This window comes from Mobula hypostoma, unplaced genomic scaffold (genome assembly GCF_963921235.1).
Source record: "Mobula hypostoma unplaced genomic scaffold, sMobHyp1.1 scaffold_42, whole genome shotgun sequence".
Taxonomy (NCBI): Eukaryota; Metazoa; Chordata; class Chondrichthyes; order Myliobatiformes; family Myliobatidae; genus Mobula; species Mobula hypostoma.
Genome location: NW_026948219.1, coordinates 645467 through 670628, shown reverse-complemented (window position 1 = coordinate 670628; position 25162 = coordinate 645467). Strand labels below are relative to the sequence as shown.

Sequence of the window (25162 nt, the reverse complement as noted above, 5' to 3'; positions counted from 1 at the left end):
TTTCCCCATAACCCATGCCCAACCACCCGAGACTTCAGGTTCACTGCAGACTGAGAAAATTCCGATCCCGGCTGTCAAATTACCAACCTGGACTGAAGCCCGTATACTGCCAGTTCCATGTCATCAGAGTCACCAGCCCAATATTATCACCCATACAAAGATACTTTGGTGCGGCGATTTCCCGTGGTGTTCCTGCCACTTCCGATTCACAAACTAAGGTGGAATTGGAACCTAATGACCCTCTGCCGGGGCCGGGGCTCAGGCTGGTTCCCCGGTCTGTACAGAGAATGCAGAAACACTTCGGCCTGTCCCCAGCAGCTAAACCAAACACATTTGATTACAGTCTTCTTGCTGTGTGGGATCTTGCCCAGCACAGCTGGCTGACATGTTTCCTGCAGAGTAGCAGGAACAAAATCTAAAATTATAAAGTAGAAAATGCTGGGAACTCAGTACATCAGACTACATCTCTGAAAGGACAAATGGTGGAAGACCCAGTTTCAGAAATGAGACTGTCAAGATGCTGCCGATCTGCTGAGCGTTTCCAGTATTTTCTCCTCCTTACTTTAAATTTCCTGCAACTGTAGTATTTTCTCCCTCTTCATTTTAATTCACAGATAGTAACTGATTGTAAAATATCAGCAACACCCTAAACTGTAAATGCCACTCCACCCCAACCAATTTGTTAGTTCTCAGTTCATCCTGACCCTGGTGTAACAGATTCCACCCTGTCAATGCTCACAGCATCCTTTCCTCCCACTGTCACTCTGTTACATTTGCTCCTGAGGCCACTGTCTCTACGCTGAGAGGCGGTGACCACAGAGCGATAAAATGTGCAACACTTGCTGCAGCTCTGACGGGCTGTTACCCTGGAAACAGAGGAAATGGCTCACCGAAAAAAAACCAGAAAAAAATATAATTAACTCAACATCAGGTTCTACGAGTTCCATTCTGGCAAAGATTAACACTGCATCCAGTTTGTAACGGTGAAACTAAAATTGAAGTGGCTACTTTTACCCTGCCACGTGCTGTGTTGAATTAAACCTCTGGTCACTCCAGCGATTGAAAAAAAATTCCTGGAAAAGATGCAAAAAAAAAAATTTCACAATGAAGGCAAAGTTTGAAGGAGAGATTCCTGAAATGTATCATTGCGGCAATGGGATACAGGCTGGGCAGATGTTGAACAAGATGGTAGATATTTATCATTGATGTGGTAGGATACAGGCTGGACAGAGATTGAACAAGAAGGTTGATATTTATCACTGAGGTGGTGGGATACAGGCTGGAGAGAGGTTGAACAAGATGGTTGATATATATATCATTGAGTTTGTAGGATACAGGCTGGACAGAGATTGAACAAGACGGTTGATATATATCATTGAGTTTGTAGGATACAGGCTGGACAGAGATTGAACAAGACGGTTGATATATATCATTGAGGTTGTAGGATACAGGCTGGACAGCGGTTAAACAAGATGGTTGATATATGTCACTGAGGTGATGGGATGCATGCTGGACAGAGGTTGAACCAGTTGGGCAGGGGATGAGCAGATAGAGCCGGATGGGAGAAGGGTATCAAGGCCGATCTCTGATGGTCCTCCAGCAATACGCAGATCCTGAAATAATAATAATACTTCACATCTTCACATGGCTACTGCTCTTCCTTTAACGGAATAAAATAGCGGAGAACTGTGGACACAGCTGAGTAGATCATAGAAACCAACCTCCCCTCCATGGACTCAGTTTATACTTCCCACTGCCTCAGTAAAGCAGCCAACATAACAGAAGATCCCCACAACCCTGGACATTCTCATTTCTCACCCTCCCATAGGGGCGAAGATGAAATAAAACAGAAACATGCCACCAGGCTCAGGGACGGTGTCCATTCGGCCGTTATGAGCGAACTGAATGTTCCCCAGCGTGATGAGTGAACTCCTGACCTCACTGTCTAAATCGATGTGACCTTGCACCACATATCTACCGGCACTGCACTTTCTCTGTAACCAGAATGAGTTGTTACACTCTGGCATTGTTTTACCTCAATGCACTGTTGTAATGTATTGGTCTGTGCGGATGATACCGAAGACACGGTTTCCACTCAACCTCTGTACATGTAACACAAAATAAAGATTCCCCATTTTATTCATGTGGAAATATTAGACAGCCTGGGCTGCTCCTTTGGAAATTCTGGAGGGAATGTACACAATTCCAAGAAACCCAGATAAATGAACAAGACATAATTCTCTCATTACTAGGGACACTTAGTGACATAGTTAATTCAGAAACAAAGGTTCTGAACTTAAAGAAGGGGAACTTTGAAGGTATGAGACGTGAATTAGCTAAGATAGACTGGCAAATGACACTTAAAGAATTGACGGTGGATATGCAATGGCAAGCATTTATAGGTTGCATGGATGAACTACAACAATTGTTCATCCCAGTTTGGCAAAAGAATAAATCAAGGAAGGTAGTGCACCCGTGGCTGACAAGAGAAATTAGGGATAGTATCAATTCCAAAGAAGTAGCATACAAATTAGCCAGAGAAAGTGGCTCACCTGAGGACTGGGAGGAATTCAGAGTTCAGCAGAGGAGGACAAAGGGCTTAATTAGGAAGGGGAAAAAAGATTATGAGAGAAAACTGGCAGGGAACATAAAAACGGACTGTAAAAGCTTTTATAGATATGTAAAAAGGAAAAGACTGGTAAAGACAAATGTAGGTCCCCTGCAGACAGAAACAGGTGAATTGATTATGGGGAGCAAGGACATGGCAGACCAATTGAATAATTACTTTGGTTCTGTCTTCACTAAGGAGGACACAAATAATCTTCCAGAAATAGTAAGGCACAGAGGGTCCAGTGAGATGGAGGAACTGAGTGAAATACATGTTAGTAGGGAAGTGGTGTTAGGTAAATTGAAGGGATTGAAGGCAGATAAATCCCCAGGGCCAGATGGTCTGCATCCTAGAGTGCTTAAGGAAGTAGCCCAAGAAATAGTGGATGCATTAGTGATAATTTTTCAAAACTCGTTAGATCCTGGACTAGTTCCTGAGGATTGGAGGGTGGCTAATGTAACCCCAATTTTTAAAAAAGGAGGGAGAGAGAAACCGGGGAATTATAGACCGGTTAGCCTAACGTCGGTGGTGGGGAAACTGCTGGAGTCAGTTATCAAGGATGTGATAACAGCACATTTGGAAAGCGGAGAAATGATCGGACAAAGTCAGCATGGATTTGTGAAAGGAAAATCATGTCTGACGAATCTCATAGAATTTTTTGAGGATGTAATTAGTAGAGTGGATAGGGGAGAACCAGTGGATGTGGTATATTTGGATTTTCAAAAGGCTTTTGACAAGGTCCCACATAGGAGATTAGTGTGCAAACTTAAAGCACACGGTATTGGGGGTAAGGTATTGGTGTGGGTGGAGAATTGGTTAGCAGACAGGAAGCAAAGAGTGGGAATAAACGGGACCTTTTCAGAATGGCAGGCGGTGACTAGTGGGGTACCGCAATGCTCAGTGCTGGGACCCCAGTTGTTTACAATATATATTAATGACTTGGATGAGGGAATTAAATGCAGCATCTCCAAGTTTGCGGATGACACGGAGCTTGGCGGCAGTGTTAGCAGTGAGGAGGATGCTAAGAGGATGCAGGGTGACTTGGATAGGTTGGGTGAGTGGGCAAACTCATGGCAGATGCAATTTAATGTGGATAAATGTGAAGTTATCCACTTTGGTGGCAAAAATAGGAAAACAGATTATTATCTGAATGGTGGCCGATTAGGAAAAGGGGAGGTGCAACGAGACCTGGTTGTCATTATACACCAGTCATTGAAAGTGGGCATGCAGGTACAGCAGGCGGTGAAAAAGGCGGATGGTATGCTGGCATTTATAGCGAGAGGATTCGAGTACAGGAGCAGGGAGGTACTACTGCAGTTGTACAAGGCCTTGGTGAGACCACACCTGGAGTATTGTGTGCAGTTTTGGTCCCCTAATCTGAGGAAAGACATCTTTGCCATAGAGGGAGTACAAAGAAGGTTCACTAGATTGATTCCTGGGATGGCAGGACTTTCATATGAAGAAAGACTGGATGAACTGGGCTTGTACTCGTTGGAATTTAGAAGATTGAGGGGGGATCTGATTGAAACGTATAAGATCCTAAAGGGATTGGACAGGCTAGATGCAGGAAGATTGTTCCCGATGTTGGGGAAGTCCAGAACGAGGGTTCACAGTTTGAGGATAGAGGGGAAGCCTTTTAGGACCGAGATTAGGAAAAACTTCTTCACACAGAGAGTGGTGAATCTGTGGAATTCTCTGCCACAGCAAACTGTTGAGGCCAGTTCATTGGCTATGTTTAAGAGGGAGTTAGATATGGCCCTTGTGGCTACAGGGGTCAGGGGGTATGGAGGGAAGGCTGGGGCGGGGTTCTGAGTTGGATGATCAGCCATGATCATAATAAATGGCGTGCAGGCTCGAAGGGCCGAATGGCCTACTCCTGCACCTATTTTCTATGTTATCGGAAAACACTGTCAGCATTTTGGCAAGATGTAGTCATGGAAAGAGATGGAAATAAACTTCCCAGACCCCCGAGAGGACGTGAGAGATCTGGATCTCACTGTCCTGTCTGAACGGGGGAAAGTTGAAACTACTCATACACGTGGATCATTCTCCCGAGGGTGCGATTTCTCTGTTTAACCCTCGTGTCAGCGAGAACACAACAGACCGAACCGCCGCTTCCGGTGGGCTGGAGTTATGTAAAACTACTATCGACACCAGGCATCGATCCAGGTGAAGTTTTGATCCGATTCCGGGCCGGGTGATGGAGGTAAAATCTCAACAAAGCCTAAATAATTGTGACGGTAATTACCATACTTCAAACACTGGAAATCCAAACAATACACACAAAATGCTGGAGGAACTCAGCATAACAGGCAGTATCTATGGAAAAGAGTAAACAGTCAACATTTTGGGCCACGGGCCTTTTTTCATTCCTGAGGAGGAGGGGACGTGATCTGAATAAAAAGGTCGAGGAGGGTAAAGAGGCGAGCTGGAAGGTGATAGGTGAGGTCAAGTGATGGACAGGTCAAGGGCTGGAGAATAAAGAATAGGAGAGTTGGCAATAGGAGAAAGGGAAGGAGGCGACCCAGGGGGAAGCAATAGGCTGGTGAGCAGAAATGAAAATTCAGAGTGGGGAATAGAGAAGTGGGTGCGTCGGGGGGATTTTGTTTACTGGAAGAATAATTCAATATTCATGCAATCAGGTTGGAGGGTACCCAGATGGAACATAAGCTGTTGCTCTTCCACCCTGAGGACGGTCTCATCTTGGGACAAGAGGAGGCCATTGATCGAGACGTCGGAATGGGAATCAGAATTAAAATGTTTGACACTGCGAAGTCCCCCTTGTGGCAGATGACACAGAGATGCTCGACAAAACGGTCTCCCAATTTATGGCGGATCTCACCAATGTAAATGAGGCCGCAGCGGGAGCACGGGGGTACAATACATGACCCCAGCAGATTCACAGGTGAAGTGTTGCCTCACCTGGAAGGACTGTTTTGTGTCTGAATGCAGATGAGGGAGGAGGAGTACGGGTAGGTGTAGTACTTAGGCCGCTTGCAGGGATAAGTGGCCGGAGGGAGATTAGTGAGGAGGGATGAATGAACAAGGGAATTGTTGAGAGAGTGATCCCTGTTGAAAGGAGAAGGCGGTGTGCGAGCGAGGAAGGTAAAGATATGTTTAGTTGTAATATCTCTTTGGAGAACACTGTGCCAGTTCCGTAATGCTGGAGTCCCATCCCAGGATTATAGCCCAAGCACCAACACTCCCAGGACTCTTTCATATTGGTAATATTCAGCAGTGCCTCGTCTAATCCCAGTTCTAAAATTAACTCTCCGCTCCATCCCATAATAGAGCTAGAACCTTATAATAGAAACATAGAAACATAGAAAATAGGTGCAGGAGTAGGCCATTCGGCCCTTCGAGCCTGCACCGCCATTTATTATGATCATGGCTGATCATCCAACTCAGAACCCAGCCTTCCCTCCATACCCCGTGACCCCTGTAGCCACAAGGGCCATATCTAACTTCCTTTTAAACATAGCTAATGAACTGGCCTCAACAGTTTGCTGTGGCAGAGAATTCCACAGATTCACCACTCTCTGTGTGAAGAAGTTTTTCCTAACCTCTGTCCTAAAAGGCTTCCCCTCTATCCTCAAACTGTGACCCCTCGTTCTAGACCTCCCCAACATCGGGAACAATCTTCCCGCATCTAGCCTGTCCAATCCCTTTAGGATCTTATACGTTTCAATCAGATCCCCCCTCAATCTTCTAAATTCCAACGAGTACAAGCCCAGTTCATCCAGTCTTTCTTCATATGAAAGACCTGCCATCCCAGGAATCAATCTGGTGAACCTTCTTTGTACTCCCTCTATGGCAAGGATGTCTTTCCTCAGATTAGGGGACCAAAACTGCACACAATACTCCAGGTGTGGTCTCACCAAGGCCTTGTACAACTGCAGTAGTACCTCCCTGCTCCTGTACTCGAATCCTCTCGCTATAAATGCCAGCATACCGTTCGCCTTTTTCACCGCCTGCTGTACCTGCATGCCCACTTTCAATGACTGGTGTATAATGACACCCAGGTCTCGTTGCACCTCCCCTTTTCCTAATCGGCCACCATTCAGATAATAATCTGTTTTCCTATTTTTGCCACCAAAGTGGATAACTTCACATTTATCCACATTAAATTGCATCTGCCATGAGTTTGCCCACTCACCCAACCTATCCAAGTCACCCTGCATCCTCTTAGCATCCTCCTCACTGCTAACACTGCCACCCAGCTTCGTGTCATCCGCAAACTTGGAGATGCTGCATTTAATTCCCAATAATGCTTTAACTGGGCGGGGAATCCGGACCATGGGTCACCAGTGGGCGGGAATATATTTTAACTTGTCTTCAGCAGGTCAGTTGAGCACATCTGTTTATTATCTTATTGCGGAGCGCGACCTGAATCAGTGCAATTCGCCGCCACGTCTCCCATAGTGAAACAATAAGAAAATGCCTTTAATATAAAATTGTAAATAAATCACTGGAAACTCAGTACAGGTTTTGTCATTGTGATGAACAAATATTGCTGACTGCAAGATGCTTGTGACATCCTGAAGAGATTTGCATAAATGTAATCCCTACATTAATTCCTTATCTCTTTATTGTAATAGGAACATCATATATTCCGTACAGTGAATGCTCAAGGCATCCTGGCATCCACCCCGGCTCCTGAGGTCACTGAGAGGCGGTGACCAGAGAGTGATAAAAATGTTCAGCACTCCTTACAGCTCTGGGGGGTTGTTACCCTGGTGATGGGGGAAGTGGTTCAGCAGAACTAACTGAAAATAGGAATTAAGGAACAACCCACATGCTCTGAGTTTCATTATGACAAAGATGAACACTGAGCTCTCAGCCATTTTGTAATGGGGAAGCTGAAATTCCAGATGCTGTTTTAACCCCGTCTCGAGGTGCATCCTGTAAATCTGTTGGTATTTACATCCCTACAGAACTTCCAGCAGTGCAGAAGCTGTTCCAAAATCAAATCCACGTTGTTGGATGCGGCCTATCTGGTCCAAATGTCAACTATGGGATATTTACCAAAGATATCACACAATGCTTCATGGTGATAACCATAAAGTTTAATTGTTTGTTCAATTAAGTGGTTAAAATTCCATTATATTCTTGAGTCTGCAAATAGCTTATATCAATGATCGACCCCAGGCATTGATACAGGTTCAATTCAGATCCGGCTACTGGACAGAATGATGGAAGGGAAGGTCCCCAGATACAATTGAATGGATTGAAATTGTGGCCTCAGTTACTAGACTCCCCTGCTGTTGAAAACATCTTGTCCCTATCCACTCTATCTAGACCTCAGGAGTTCATTGGGGTTCCTGTTCCGAGAGTCACCACCCCTCCATTGAGAACAGGCCCAGAAACACCAAATGCTCCTCATACATAAAACTTTTTATTCCAGAATCACTCTTGTGAGCTTTGTAAACAACAACTGTAATGGGCACTTTTCCACGGATACAGACAATTTGGTGGCGGAATAATTTATTGAGCCAAATATTTCTCACTGCCCAATTAACTGTCAGAAAAGATCAGCGTGCTATCTAGACAAGGAACCGAAGGGGATGGAGTAGATCTTCAATGTCTTTTGTTTGCCTGTATTTACTTGGGAGAGAGATACAGAGAATATAGAAATCGGGAAAAGTTAGTCTTGTTATGGATTGTATACAGATTACAGAACAGGTGTTTGCTGAATTAGAAAGGTTAAATCCCCAGGGCCTGACAAAGTGTACCTCGGACCCTGTGGGAGGCCAGTGCAGAAACTGCTCGACATTTAACATGCACAGAGCTATGGGTGATATGCCACAGGATGGGAGGATAGCTAGTTTTGCTCATTTGGGCTAGAGAGGCTGGAAAGGTAAGAAGGGATATTATAGGCACGTGATCCTGACATCAGTCTTGGGTCTGTCATTGGAAGGTATTTTAATAAACGGAATTTATAGGATTTCGAAAGACCAGGCCTGATGAGTGATAGTCAGCCTGACAGGTCATGTCTAATCAAATTATTGAAATATTTGAGGAAGTTATCAAGAAGTTTGATGAAGGTAATGTGGGTGTCATTGCCTACATTGATATTAACAGGGCGTTTGACAAAGTTCTGCATGGGAGGCTGGTCCAAAAGGGAAAGGTCCTTAGAATTCAGGATGAAGCGAGTGCAGAAGCCAGAGAGTGCTTGCAAATGGTTGTCTCTCCGAACGTAGGCATGAGACTCGCGGGGTGCTGCAGGTATTGATATTAATGAGTTAGAGAACAGATGAAAATGTGGCAAACTGGAGCAGGAAATATGTGGATTATACAGATATGGGGATGTAGTTGACAATGAGAAAGGCTACCAAAGTGCTCTGGACCAACTGAAAAGTCCGGTTACAAACTAGTACAGGAATTTTAATGCTGACAACAGCGGGCTGTTGCAATTTGGCAAGATAAACCAAGGTATGACTGACACAGGGAGTGACAATGTTCTGTGGTGTGAGACAAAACAAGCTGACATGGGAGTACAGATCCACAATTCGCTGAAAATGATACCATGGTTCGCTGTATCAAGAAGCTACAAATGCAAGACACGCTCAAAATATAAGGAACAGAAAATAAACGAAAGGGGAAATAATAGACTTCACATCATGTGCTGTTAAGTTACATTTTGGCAAAGATTAACACAGCAGTAAATTTGTAAATGTGGAAAAAAATATTGTAATGGCTGATTTGCCTTGCGCTATGTTTCATTCCATTAACCCGGTGATAACTCTAGCTAACAACAACCGAGTCCTGGATGACTCATTGCGATAAGAGGTGCAAAACGCTACCTCACAATGAAAGGAATGATTACAGGAAACATTGCTTAAAGTATATATATCATTAGGCTGGCGGTATATGGAATAGGCAGAGTTTGAACTAGATATTTATCATTGAGATGGCGGTATACAGACTGGAGAAAGGTTGTAAAAGATAGTTGATATGTATCATTGAGGTGGTGAGATACAGCATGGACAGAGGCTGAACAAGATGGTTGATCTATATCATTGAGGTGGTGGGATTAGAAGCTGGACAGAGTTTGATCAAGTTAGGTGATATATAATTACTGACGCGGCATGATACAGGTTGGACAGAGAATGAACATGCTGGTTGATATATATATGTGGTTAAGGTAGAGGGATACAGGCTGGACAGAGGTTGCACAAGGTGATTGATATATAAACATTGAGGTGTTGTGATACAGGCTGGACAGAGAATGGATATGCTGGTTGATATATATAGTTTAGGTGGAGATACAGGCTGGACAGAGGTTGATAAGATGGTTGGTCATTCTCATTTTCCACCTTAGGCGAAGATTGAAAAAATGGAAGACACACCATCAGGCTCAAGGTCGGATTCCGTTCTGCTGTTATCAGCAAATTGAATGGTCCCCGACGTTATAAGTTGGACTTTAACCTCACAATTTAACTTGCGGTGACCTTGCACCATATGTCTCCCTGCTCTTTAGTTTCTCTGTAACTAGAATGCTTTGTTACACTCTGTTATTGTTTTACTTCATATCACCTCAATGTCCTGTTGGGCTCTATTGACCTGCATGGATGGGATGCTAAACAGGATTTTCATTGCACCTCGGTACATGAGAATAATAAGCATATTTCCCATTTGAACTGTGTGGAGATAATGGACAGGCTGGGACCAAAAATTTAAAAGAAAAAAAAAGAACAACAACAACAACAACAACAGCAATTACTGAGGCGCAGAGAGACTTGGCAGTGCTTGTGCAATTTCCTTACAGGTTAATGCACAGCTTTAGTTGACAGTGGAGAAGGCAAATGCGATCTTTGCATTCATTTGAAGAGGACTGTAATACAAAAGAAAGGATGTACTGTTGAGAATTTAAGGTTTAAGCCTCTAACATGAGAAAAGATGTGTTAAAAATTGGGAGGGTTAAAACGCGGTTCTGGAAAATGATTCCAGGTTTCATTCCAATGAGCGTGTTCCCGTGATGTACTATTCTATGTTCTATGGTATGTTCTATCTCCATTCGACCATATGATATAGGAGCAGAATTAGGTCATTTGGCCCATCGAGTCTACTCCACAATTTCATCATGTCTGATCTAAGTTTCCTCTCATTCCCAGTCCTGCCTTTCACCACATCCTTTCATGGCTGATCAATCAGGGATCTATCAACCTCTGTCTTAAATATACACGAAAGATTTGGCCACACCCCACAGCTGCCTGTGGCAAAAATAAACTTCCACAGATTCGACATTCCATGACAAAATAAATTCCTGCTCACACCGTTCTGATAGGACGCCCCTCTATTTTGGGGTAGTGTCATCTGCTCGTAGACTATACTACCATCATCTCCACATAAACTCTCTCAAGGCTTTTCACCATTCGATAGGTTTCAATAAGGTCACCCTTTCCTTCCTTTGAATTCCAGTGAATACTGGCCCAGAGCTATCAAACGCTGTCATATGACAAGCAATTCAATCGTGGAATCATTTTCGTGAACAACCTTTGAACCCTCTACATTTTCAGCACATTCCTTCGAAGTTAAGAGGCCCAAACCTGCTCACAATACTTCAAGTGTGGACTTGGCATTACAAAGTTTCAACATTACTTCCTTTCTTTTATATTCTAATCCTCTTGAGATGAATGCTAACATCGCATTTGCCTTCCTTACCGCAGCTCAACCTACAAATTAATCATTAGGGAATCCTGCACAAGGACCCCCAAGTACCTTTGCATCTTTGTTTTCTTTTGTATTTAGAAAATAACTAACGCTTTCATTTTGTCTACCAAAGTCCATGACCATACACTTCTCAACACTGTATTCTACTTCTTTGCCCAGTTTCCTAATCTGTCTATGTCCTTCTGTAGCTTTTCTAATTCCTCAAAATCACATGCCCCTCCACCTATTTTCATACAGTCGGCAAACTGTACAACAAAGCCATCAATTCCATCACCCAATTATTTAACATATAACGTAAAAGAATCGGTCCCAACACGGATCCTTGTGGAATATCACTAGTCACTGGGAGAAATTCAGAAAAGGTTTATTTTATTCCCACGCTTTGCCCCATTCCAATCAACCACTGCTTTAATAATGGCAGAATCTGTCTGGTAATACCATGATCTCGTCGCTTGTTAAGTAACCTTATGTGTGGCAGCGTTTCAAAGATCTTCTGAAAATCCAAATACACAGCATCAACCGATTCTCTTTTGTTTATCTTGCTTGTTATTTCTTCAAAGAACTTCATCAGATTTGTCAGGCAAGATTTTCCCTTGAGGAAATCCAGCCGACTACGGCCCACTTTATGACTTGTCTCCAAGTACCCTGAGACCACATCCTTAATAATCGACACCAATATCTTCCCAACTACTGAGGTCAGACAAACTGGCATATAGGCTCCCATCTGCCCCGTTCCTTTTTTAAAGAGTGAAGTGATATTTGCATTTTCCCAGTCTTCCGGAACCATCACAGAAGCTAGTAATCCTTGAAAGAACGTTATTGATGTCTCACCATCTCTTCTGGCACCACTTTTAGTATTCTGGGGTACACGCCATTTAGTCACGGTGACATATCTAACTTCAGACCTTTCAGTTTCCCAAGAAACCTCTCTCTAGTTATGGTAGCTTCACACACTTGATGCCCCCTGTCACCTGGAACTTCTAATATACTGCCCGTGTCTTCCTTCATGAGGACTGATGCAAAATACTTATTCAGTTAGTCCATCATTCCTTGTCCCCATTTACTACATCAGCAGTAACGTTTTGTAGCGTTCTGATATCCAGTCGTGCCTCTCTTTTACACTTTATGTATCTGAAGGAACGTTTAGAATCCCCTTTAATATTATTGGCTCGTTTACTTTGGTATTCTAACTTTACTTTTTTTTAAACAAATTTTGTTGCCTTCTGTTTGTTTTTACAACCTTACCAACCCTCCAACTTCCCACAAGTTGCTCTGTCTGCTGTCATCAGATCATTTCCAATCAATTCTGGCCAATTCCCTTCTCATGCCTTGGTAACTCCCTGTACACCACCGCAATGCTGGTCCTTCTGTAATATCGATGCGTCAGTCTTTAGCTTCCCCTTTTTGAATTTCTATTTGACTCACACTAACTCACCGCAGCGGACAGTAAGAGGGACTTTCCAAAAACGGATTGAACACAAAACCCCGGATTTGCTTCTGCAAACGCGGAACTGCCCATGAACTCACAGCCTCTCACTGTGAGGGAGGGAATGGCAACTCATTCTCTTCTTTGCTTCCAAAGGAACCCCAGAACCAAACATCTGAGCACAGAACATTAATACTAACGCATCATCTCATACGCCCGGGCAACTTGACCGACGGGTCCATTATATATGTACTAATCTTCTGCAGTGTCTCAGCTATTCCCAGTTCAAAATACTAACACTCCAATAACAACGCATGACAGACTTGTAACCTGAGGAACCATTGTCTGGACGGGGATCCGCGTTGACCTCCAGGCCGTGGTTCACAAAATAGCCCGGGATACATTTCAGCTTGTCTCCACAGCTAAATTGGGCATATTGTTGATTATTTTATTGTTGAGTGGGATCTGCACCAGGTCATTTAGCTGCCGCTTTTCCTGTAGTGGAAAAGGAACAATGTATTTTAATATCAAATAGTAAATACAGCCTTGGAAAGAGAGTGTAGATTTTTTTTTCTTTAGATTCACGAATATTAACTGATGCAAGATGTTTTTGACATTGTAAAAATATTTGCATAAATACAACCCCTACATTCATTAGTCATCTCTTCATTCCAACCCAGACATCATATATTCCAGACAGTAAATGCTCAAATCATCCCCGAGCCCACACTGGATCTTGAGGCCTCTGTCTTTACACTAGGCAGCTGTGACTACAGAGTGATAAAAATCTTCAACACTCCTTCAAGTTCTGGTGGGCTATTTCCCTGGTGACTGAGGAAGAGGCCCACCAGATGTAAACAAAAAGGGAAGCAACATTCCCAATCTCACAGGCTCTGAGTTTCATTATGACCACAGTGAGTACTGAACACTCAGCCATTTTATAATGGTGAAACTAAAATACCAGTTGCTGTTTTAACCCTGTCGAGGTGTATCCAGTAAATCTGCTGGTAGTTCCAGCTCTACAGAACTTCAGCAGTGCAGAAGCTGTTCCAAAATTAAGCACTATTTGAATACGATCAGTCTGTTTCAAACGTCAGTAATCTGTTGTTTACGAAATGCATTGTATTGTGGTGATATTCATGAAGTTTCCGCCTTTGCTTAGTTAAGCGATTAAAACTTCTATCAAATATCTGCACCTTCGAATAACGTAAAACTACATTTGACAATACATTCAAGTTCGGCCCCTGCTACTGGATAGAATGATGGAGGAGAAGGTTTCTAAATACAGCACAATGGTTTGTGAGGTTTTGCTCTCTGTTCCTAGACTCCACTACTGATGAAAACATCTTCACCCGTCCGCACTATCGGGACATCAGCATCTGTTCGGTTTCAGTGAGGTTCCTACTCCCAGCGCCCTCATCCCTCCTTTGAGAACAGGCCCAGAGTCAGCAAATGTATCACATACATAAAGCTTTTCATTTCAGATATCTTTCTTGTAAACTTTGTAAACTACTATTGGGATGAGAACATTTCCACGGATAACAAACTCCAGACTCCCCTCCCTGGACTGTTTCTGCACTTCCCATTGCATCAGTAAAGCCAGCAGCATCAAAGATCCTCATAACGCTCGATATTCTCTCTTCTCAGCCGGGTCGAAGATTTAAAACAACATTGAAAACACATAGCACCAAGCTCCAGGAAACCTTCCAGGCTGCTGTTGTTAGCACATTGAATGTTCCCCAGTGTGATAAGTTTGACACTTGATCTCACAGTCTAACTCGATGTGCACTGCACTCTCTCTGGAACCATAACGCTTTGTTACACTCTGTTATTGTTTTACCTTATATCACCTCGATGTGCTGTTGTATTGATCTGTGTGGATGATATGCAACACCCGTTGAATGAAGGCTGAACTGAAGTTTACAAACTTTTGGGAAGCCCAGATACATCGAAAAGGCTTATTTCTCGCAATAATGGGGTTATAAAACTGGAAACAATGGCTGCGCTTCGGCAAGTCGGACAGTGGCATGGATTCAACAAAAGAAAACACACAACGATGGCCACCCACAACGAGAGGCCGTGAGAGATCTGGATCTCACTGCCTTGTCTGAACGGGTGAAAGATGGATCTACTCAGGCAGATGGAGCAGTGTCCCGAAGGTGCGATTACCCGCTTTAACCTTCTCTGTCTGCAAGAACACAACAGGTGGACGGGCCGCTTCCCGCGCCCTGGAATGATGTAACCCAATTGTAGTCCGCAGGCATCGATCCAGGTGAAGTTTGGACCCGATGCGGGGCTGAGTGATGAAGGTAAAGTTCCCGGGAAACACCTCAGTGGATGAGTGCAGTCTCGGTATCACCACCCCATCACGCTCCTAGGACCAGGGCAAGAGGGTCTGAGCGGCGGCTCATCTCAGTCGGTCTGTTGTGAAGGTCCCACAACACAGACCGACCCGGCAGGTTCTGTCCAGCGAGCGCAGAGAGGCCGCCAGATCGGGGAAGTTAACTCGATGCACGACCTTACATCAGACGTCCACCCTCGGGACCAGGCTCAATACTCACCGATGAGAATCAGTTTCAACACAGAGCCCCTTTCCAATCAGCCACGGCTTTATACATATCAGAATCTGTCTTGTAACACCATAACATCCTAGCTTGTTAAGCCACCTTATGTGTGGCAGCATAACAAGGACCTTCTGAAAATCCAAATACACAACATCAACCGGTTCTCCTTTGTCTGTCACGCTTGTTATTTCTTCACGGAACTCCATCAGACTTGTCAGGCAAGATTACGACTTATTTTACGACGGGTCTCCAAGTACCCTGAGACCACCGACTCCAATATCTTCCCAAATACTGACGTCAGACAAATTGGCACATTGCCACTCTTCTGTCCCATTCTTTTCTTGAAGAGTGGAGCGACGTCTGCGATTTCCCACTCTTCTGGAACCATTACAGAAATAACTTTATTAATGTCTCACGATGTCTTCAGCCACCGCTCTTAGAATTCTGGGATACACGCCACCTAGAACTAGGGGACATTGCCTCAAGATTCAGGGGAGAAGATTTAGGAGGGAGATGAGGAGAAATTTTTCCCCAGAGAGTGGTGAATCTGTGGAATTCTCTGCCTAGGGAAGCAGCTGAGGCCTCTTCACTAAACATATTTAAGAGACAGTTGGATAGGTTTCACATAGTAGGGGAATTAAGGGTTATGGGGAAAAGGCAGGTAGATGGAGCTGAGTTTACAGATAGATCAGCCACGATCGTATTGAATGGCGGGGTAGGTCCTTTGAGCTGGATGGTCTACTCCTGCTGCTATTTCTTATGTTCCTATGCACTAAACCCAAACACTGCAAATTCCATATTCTTGGCATCCCCATCCCAGGACTACAACCATGGCCCAGCACTCCCAGAATTCTTTGTTACAGGTTATGTGCTGCAGTGTCTCAGCTGTTCCCAGTTCAAAAACTAACACTCCTGAAAAAACTCATGACAGAACTGGACTCTGAACAACCTTTGCCTGGATGGAGATCGTGGTTGAACTCCTGGCCTTGGGTCACAACGTGGAGGCGGATACATTTCAGCTTGTCTCCACAGGTGAATTGAACATACGTGTTGATTATTCTATTGGTGAGTGAGATCTAGACCAGGTTAGTTCGCCGCTACATTTCCCACAGTGGAACAGGAAGAGCATGTTTTAACATTCAATAGTAAATATAGCCCTGGAAACTCAGTACAGCAGATTTGTCTTTTCTTTTGAATCACAGATATTGACTGATTGCAAGATGTTGGTGACATCCTGAAAATATTTGATCAAACGCAATCCCAATATTCATTAGTCATCTCTGCATTTCAACACAGGCATCATATATTCCATACAGTAAATTCTCAATGCATCCTCGAATCCATACTGAATCCTAAGGCCAATGTCTCTCCGCTAAAAGGCTGTGACTACAGAGCGATAAAAATCTTCAACACTCCTTGCAGTTCTGGTGGGATGTTACCCTGGTGACTGAGGAAGAGGCCCACCAGAAGTAAACTAAAAAGGAAGTAACATTCAACCTCATATGCTCTGAGTTTCCTTATGACCACAACGAACACTGAACCCTCAGCTATTTTGTAATGGTGAAGCTAAAATACCAGTTGCTTTTTTAACCCTGTCGAGGAGCATCCGGTAAATCTGCTGGTAACTGCAGCTCCGCAGAACTTTCAGCAGTGCAGAAGCTGGTCCAAAATAAAGCACTTTGTTGAATACGATCAGTCTGCTTCAAAGTCAGTAATCTATTATTTACAAAAGGTATTACATTGTGGTGATATTTATGAGATCTCTGTCTTTGCTTCGTTAAGCGATTCAAAATTCTACCAAATTTCAGTACCTTCAAATAACGTAAAACTGCAGTTGGCAATACAGCCAGGATCGGACCCTGCTACTGGATAAAATTTTAGAATAGTTTTATAGATAAAACTGAATGGCTTGTGGGGTTTTCCTCTCAGTTCCTACACTCCACTGCTGATGAAAACTTTTTCATCCATCCGCCCCATGAGACTGCAGTATTTGCTACGTTTCAATGAGGTTTCTACTCCCAGCGCCCCGTCCCTGCTTTGAGAACAGCCCCAGAGACAGCAAAAGCACTACATACATGAAGCTTTTCTTTCCAGAAATCATTCTTGTAAACTTTGTAAACAACGAGAATAATTAGCACATTTCCACGAATAACACACTATTTAGTGTCCGTATAATTAAATGAGAAAACCTGTTGTTTCCTTACTGCCCAATTAACTGGACCAAAGATATTCTGAGGATCAGCGTGCTCATCCATGCAAGAAGCCAGAAGAAGATGGGGGAGATATTCGGAGATTTCTCGGATTCTGCACGTACTTGGGAGAAAGATGTAGAGACGATAGAAGTGAGGAAACGTTACACAAGTCATGGATTGTATCCAGTTTACAGAACAGGTGCTTGCTCTCCTGAGGTGAATTTGTATAGATAGATGTCCAGGGAATGACAACTTGTTCCCTCGGTACATCTGGGACGCGAGTGACGAAACTGCGCGAATGCTGGCAGCGACATATTAAATGCCCATAGGGACGGGTGATGGTCTTAATAATTCACAGCATGATAAGAGGAATTGGGATGTTAACATTAAAGTTGTAAGAGACATTGTGAAGCCGAATTTGCAGAATTGTCTGTAGTCTGATCAGTTACTTGAATAAAATATCTCAATAATCGTGAAAGAGACCAGGGGAAATTGCACGGTTGTTGCTGCTGTTTAAGGAAATGATGACAGGGGTAGGTTGAAGAGGTTAGAACTTGATTCCCTGGAGCATAGGAAAATGAGCGGAGATTCCACCTGGTGTTCCCATCTTTTTAATATCATGCTCCCCTACCATTAACAAAGGGGCCATGGAAACATCGCCGAGCAGAAGTGGTAGGTGCAGGTCAGTATTTAAGAGCAATTACTTATATCTATATGGATGAAAGAGTTATGGAAGAGTAGGGTATGGTGGCAGGTGGATGGGACCATGCAGGGAATGGCACGGACGAATGGGCTGAAAGACGTCTCTTTGCGCTGTAAGAGAATGAATCTAAATTGAACGTTCTACACAAGTCCATTTCCAAGAAGATTTTAATCATTCCAGAGTAATATCTTAAGAAGCTACAAATGCAAGAAACACTCAAAAGTTAAAGAACTGAAAATAACCGAAAAGGGAAATAACAAACTCAACATCACATGCTGTGAGTTTCATTATGACAAGGGTTAGCACTGCAGCCAATTTGTAACAGTTAAACTAAAATTTGCAATGACTGTTTTTACCCTGCCTCGAGCTGCAGTCAATTAACCCTCTGGTAGCTCTAGTTAAAAGAAAAAGAAAAGAATCTTGGAGGATTCCGTGAGGTAAAAGTGGCAAGAAAATACTTCACAATGAAAACAAATGTTAGAAGAAATATTACAGATATATATAATTGAGGTGATGGGATACAGACTGACAGATTGAACAAGGTGGTTGATATATATCACTGAGGTGGTGGGATACAGACTGGACAGAGATTGAACAAGATGGTTGATATATATCATTGAGTTGGTGCGATACAGGCTGGACAGAGATTGAACAGGATCATTGATATATATCATTGAGGTGATGGGATACAGTATGGACAGAGATTGAAAAAGACGGTTGATATATATCATTGAGTTGGTGCGATACAGACTGGACAGAGGTTGAGCAATATGGTTGATGTTGAGGTGGAGGGATAGTGGCTTGACAGAGGTCCAACAAGTTGGGAGTGAATGAGGAGATGAAACCAAGGGGTGAAGGGATCAAGGGCAATTACTGATATTCCTCCCGCAGTACACAGATGCTGAATTCATTGTTCATAGTAATACATGGAAGATCCTAAAAAGACAGAGTTAGAACAAGTAATAGTAACTTTGGCTTATGACCTTTGCCCCTCACCAGCTTTCATCAAGGTACCATAAGAGGATACATCACGTCTTCATACGGCTACTGCTCTGCCCATGGCTGCAAAGAACTGCAGACAACTATGGACAGAGCTGAGCATATCACAGGAACAACATCCCTGCATGGACTGTGTCTGTAGTTCCGCATAACCTAATAACCCTGGACAATCTCGCTTCTCAGGGATTGGTGCAGCAAGTTAGATAGGGGTTCCTAATCTTTTCTTTTACGCCATGGTCCCCCTCCATTAATCGAGGAGTCCTTGGTCGTCAGTTTGGGAACCCCTGATAGAGGTATACCATATTATAATGGTCTATATAGAGTGAATGCATGAAGGTATTTTCCCCTTAATTTTGGTAAGGTCATGAATTTAGGGTGACAATTGAAATATTTAAGGGGAATCAGATCGGAGCTACTTCACTCAGAGGGTGTTGCGAATGTGGGATCAGCTCCCAGCGGAACTGGTAGATGCAGGTTCATTTGCAGCATTTCAGCGCAGTTTGCGTGGGTACATCGATGAGAGAAGTATTGAGGGCTGTGATTTGGGTGCAAGTGGATGGGCCCAGGCAGAAAACTTAATATTCTAGATGGGCTGAGGGACCTGTTTCTGCGCTGTAGGGGAATAAATCAAAACTGGGCATTCGACGTAAACCCATTTCAAAACAATGTTTTCAAAAGCTACAAATGCAAGAAACATATTCAAGATAATGAACCGAAAATAACCCTAAATGGAAATAACAAATAATATCACATGCTGCGAGGTTCGTTGTGACGAATAATAACGCTGCAGCAATTTTGTAAAAGTAAATCTCCAGAACAGTAATAGTTGCTTTTACACTGTAAGACCATCGATATAGGAGCAGATTTAGGCCGTTTGGACCATCGAGTCTGCTCCTGCCATTTCATCCGAGCTAATCAATTTTTCTTTGGCCCCAGTCTTCTGCCTTCCTCCATTTAATCCCTGACCAATGAAGAATCCTTCGATCACTACTTTAAATATTCATATAAACAACCCCCGCAGCTGCCTACAGCAAAGGGTCCCACAGATTCACCACTCTGTGGCTAAAGAGATTCCGGCTCATCTCCGTTCTAACAGGGCGCCGCTCCATTCTGAAGCTGTGACGTCAGGCCTTAGTCGACTCCGGCAGAGGAAGCATCCAGTCCACAGCCAATCTATCATTCGATAGGTTTTTCCTTAGGTCAACCCTCAGTCTTCTGGGTACCAGTGAATATTGGCCCAGAGTCATCAAACGCTCCGCATTTGACAAGCCGCTGAATCCCGGATCATTTTTGTGAACCTCCTTTGAACCATCTCCTGTTTCAGCACATCCAATACAAGATAAACAGCCCAAAACTGCTCGTAATACTCCAAGTGAGGCCCCGCCAGTGCTTTATGAAGTCTCAACATTACATTCTTGCTTTTATATTCAAGTCCTCTTGAAATGAATGTTAACATTGCATTTGTCTTCCTCACCACAGACCCAATCTGCAAATTAACCTTTAGGGAATGCTGTACAAGGTATTCCAAGTTCCCTGTTGTGCCTCAGTTGTTTGTATTTTCTCCCCATTTAAAAAAAATAGGAAACCGTTTAATTTCTTCTACCAAAGTGCATGACCATGCCCTTTTCGACACCATATTTCACTTGTCACGTCATTGCGAATTCTGCTAATCTTTTTAAATCCTTCTGTAGCCTCTCTACTTCCTCAAAACTTCCTGCTCTTCCACTTCTCTTCACATCGTCTACAAACATTGCAACAATCTTCAATCCAATCATCCAGATCATTGACATATAAGCTAAAAAGAATCGGTCCTGTCTCAGACCCTTGCGAAACACAACTTGTCACCCGCAGCCGAACAGTAAAGGCTTGCTTTATTTCCACTCCTTGTCTCCTGCTTAGCAACTCCTGCTTTACCCATGCTGGAATGTTTCCTGTCATACCCTGGGCTTGTAGCTTGTAGCTCTTACCCTACCAGGTGCTGCATTCAATTAAACCTCTGGTAGTTCTAGCTAACAAAAACCGATTCCTGGAAAACTCAGTAAGATAAATGTTCAAGGTAATACTTCACAATGAAGAGAAAGGATAGAGGAGACATTGCTGATATGACACTGAGGAAGGTAGTCACGGGCTGGATAGAATTTGCACAAGATGTGTATGAATGAGGAGATGGAGCAATGTGTGTGAGGGATCAAGGACAATTACTGGTGGTCATTCAGCAATACACATACTAAATTGTAGTTCATAATACGATATAAAAACACAAAAATGACAAAACTACGTTTGTAGATCAAATAACAATAACTTTGGCTTATCCCCTTTGCCCCTCCTCAAACCTTATTAACGCCCCATAAAAAGTATCCCATCGGGATACGTAACGACTTCATATGGCTACTGGTCTACACTTGACTGCAAGGAACTGCAGAAAGCTGTGGGCACAGCTGAGGACATGGCAGAAGCCGGCCTCCCCTCACTGGACTGTGGGTGCACTTCCCTTGGCATCGGTAAAGCAGACAGCATTATCTAAGATCCTTATAACCCTGGGCATTCTCGCCTTTCACCCACATTGAAGATTTGAAAACATGGAAAAGACATCGACCACACCTCAGGGACCGCTTCCACGCTGCTGTTAGAAGCAAATTGAATTGATCCCACTATGACAAGGTGGTCTCCTGACTTCAGAATATAACTCCATTTGACCTTGCACCGTATGGCGACCTACACTGCACCTTCTCTGCAACAAAAGTGCTTTGTAATACCCTATTATTGCCTCGAAGAACTGTTGTAATGTGTTGATCTGTATGAATGGTATTTAAGACAAGATTTTGACTATATCTCTGTACATGATAAGAATAAACGGATTCTGAAGTGACGTTTAACTGAAGTTTACAAATTTTTCAGAAACCCCGAAAAATGGAAAAGGCTTATTTCCCTCATTATTTGGGTTATAGATATTGGCTGCGATTCGGCATGTCATAACAGTGGAAAGGATTTAACCAAAACAAAAAAAAAACATGTCAACCCACAACGAAAGGTCGCGACAGATCTTGATCTCACTGTCTTGTCTGAACGGGATAAGACCATAAGACAAAGGAGCAGAAGTCGGCCATTCAGCCCATCGAGTCTGCTCTGCCATTTTGTCATGAGCTGATCCATTCTCCCATTTAGTCCCACTCCCCCGCCTTCTCACCATAACCTTTGATGCCCTGGCTACTCAGATACCTATCAATCTCTGCCTTAAATACACCCAATGACTTGGCCTCCACTGCTGCCCGTGGCAACACATTCCATAGATTCACCACCCTCTGACTAAAAGAAAATTTCTTCGCATTTCTGTTCTGAAAGGGCGCCCTTCAATCCTTAATTCATGCCATCTCATACTAGACTCCCTCATCATGGGAAACAACTTTGTCACATCCACTCTGTCCATGCCTTTTAACATTCGAAATGTTTCTGAGGTCTCCCCTCATTCTTCTAAACTCCAAGGAATACAGTCCAAGAGCGGACAAACGTTCCTCATATGTTAACCCTCTCATTTCCGGAATCATTCCAGTGAATCTTCTCTGTACCCTCTCCAATGTCAGCACATTCTTTCTTAAATAAGGAGACCAAAACTGCCTACAGTACTCCAAGTGAGGTCTCACCCACGCCTTTTAGAACCTTAACATCACATCCCTGCTCCTATACTCTATTCCTCTAGAAATGAATGCCAACATTGCATTCGCCTTCGTCACTACTGACTCAGGCTGGAGGTTAACTTTAAGGGTATCCCGTACGAGGACTCCCAACTCCAGTTGCATCTCAGAACTTTGAATTCTTTCCCCTTTTAAATAATAGTCTGCCCGTTTATTTCTTCTGCCAAAGTACATAACCATACACTTTCCAACATTGTACTTCATTTGCCACTTCTCTGCCCATTCTTCCAATCTATCCAAGTCTCTCTGCAGACTCTCTCTTTCCTCAGCACTACAGGCCCCTCCACCTATATTCGTATCGTCAGCAAACTTAGCCACAAAGCCATCTATTCCATAATACAAATTGTTGATGGACAATGTAAAAAAGAAGCGGCCCCAACACTGATCCCTGTGGAACACCACTGGTAACCGGCAGCCAACCAGAATAGGATCCCTTTATTCCCACTCTCTGTTTCCTGCCAATCAGCCAACGCTCAATCCACGTATGTAACTTTCCTGTAATTCCATGGGCTCTTATTCTGTTAAGTAGCCTCATGTGTGGCACCTTACCAAAGGCCTTCTGAAAATCCAAATATACAACATCCACATCCATAAAGGTGAAACATATACGTGGAACAGCGTCCCGAAGGTGCAATTACTCTGCTTAATCAACACTGACAGCAAAAACACAACAGGCCGAAGGGACGCTTCCTAAGCCCTGTAATTAAGTAAAAGAGTTATCGATCCAGATGAACTTTGGATCCGATACCGAGGCGAGTGATGGAAGTAAAGTTCCCGGAATACATCACAACGGATGGGTTTAGTCCCGGCATCACCACCTCATCCCGCTGCTAGGACCAGAGCAATAGGGGTTGAGCGGCGGCTCACCTCATGCGGCTCGGTGTGAAAGTCCGACTTCGCGGACCGACCCGGTATGTTCTCGCCAGTAAGCGTGGAGAGGCCGCCAGAACGGAGAAGTGAATGGGAATCACTACCCGACATTAGGCGACCACGCTTAGGACCAGCCTCAGTACTCACCGATAAGAACTTGATGTCTTCACGGTCGGAGAATGGACGCTTTCCCGGATTCCCGACCCTCGGGGTGATGGTGCTCTCCCAATCCGCACCCTGCAGGCGATCCGCCGGCGCCGACCAGCTCCAACACAAAACTAAAGAAAGGCCGGGACTGTAATTTATACGTCACCAGAGTTGGGGGCGGGGCCTCAGAAACAAACCCACAGATTCTGCAGATCTGCGGTAAAATGGGAGCAGGAAAGGGGATCACGTGATCGATGAAATTTTGCAAGATTTTGCAATTTTCGCCGTCAGCTGTGATTCTACCAATAAGAAGTCCATCAGCACATGCGAATATATCAACAGATGTTGTAGCTATGTTTAGATACACAGACATGACAGATTGTACAGCAGTCGACTGAGCACACATCGTTCTGGTGTACTTCAGTTAAGTCTCAGCGAGGAAGAAGTAGTTTGTACTGATCTGCATTGACTGTGTTTTCCCGCTAAGGAAACTAAGGATCTAGTTGCAGAGAGAGATGCAGAGCCCAAGTCTGAAGCTTGTTGATTAGTACTGAGCGGATGATGGTGTTAAACACAATTTCTCTCAACAACAGCAACTTCGGATGTGCTTCTTTTTCTTTTTTTTTGTTTTATGCGTGAGGTTATTTCGTTACTCCCAAGTAGAATAAAGAGCCAGTGAAAGTGTACCGCTGAGATTCTAATATCTGTCCAGAAATACTTAAATACGAATCATCGGGACTGCCGTGATTTTCACATTCCTGCAACCATTCGATATTTCCAGCAACTACTCTATTTAATCCTGTCTCCACTGCTCAAGGAAATTGCCAGCATGTCCTGCTTCTCTGTTCCAGCTAATTCTGTCCTTCTCAAATCTGTCTGCCCTTAAACATTCATGTTCCCATGTAACAAACCTGCAGAAAGCATGAGAGCGGATAGCGGGCAACAGGGAGGCGATGCGGAAGTGCGCACAGAAAATGCGCAGACACCTTTGTGACACCAGGGCCACGCGGAGCATGTGACAAGGTACACACACCAGACCAGATTACACGTGGACCCTACAGGTCAATAACTGCGTCGCCTCCATTTCTGGTAGGCTGAATGCACGTTTCAATGCACGATTTGACCAACTGAATGATGTGCCATTGAAGAAAAGCCTCCTTTTGTCCAGAGGAACAGGGACCCTGTCTGGCCGCAGCCGAGGTGATGAGGACACTACCGAGGGAAATACAAAGCAAATCCGCAGAGACGGACAATTTACCCAGTCAGTGGCCAATGGACCATGTGGCCC

General features: G+C 43.9%; 1 protein-coding gene across 1 annotated transcript in view; it reads right to left on the bottom strand.

Moving 5' to 3' along the window:
* Positions 1 to 23997, bottom strand: part of LOC134341978 (NACHT, LRR and PYD domains-containing protein 12-like) — a 50148-nt gene extending 26151 nt beyond the window's left edge. Inside the window, 1 exon segment of the mRNA XM_063039925.1 lies at positions 23875 to 23997. The gene's annotated coding sequence lies outside the window, so the exon portion shown is untranslated.
* Positions 23998 to 25162: the final 1165 nt, after the last annotated feature.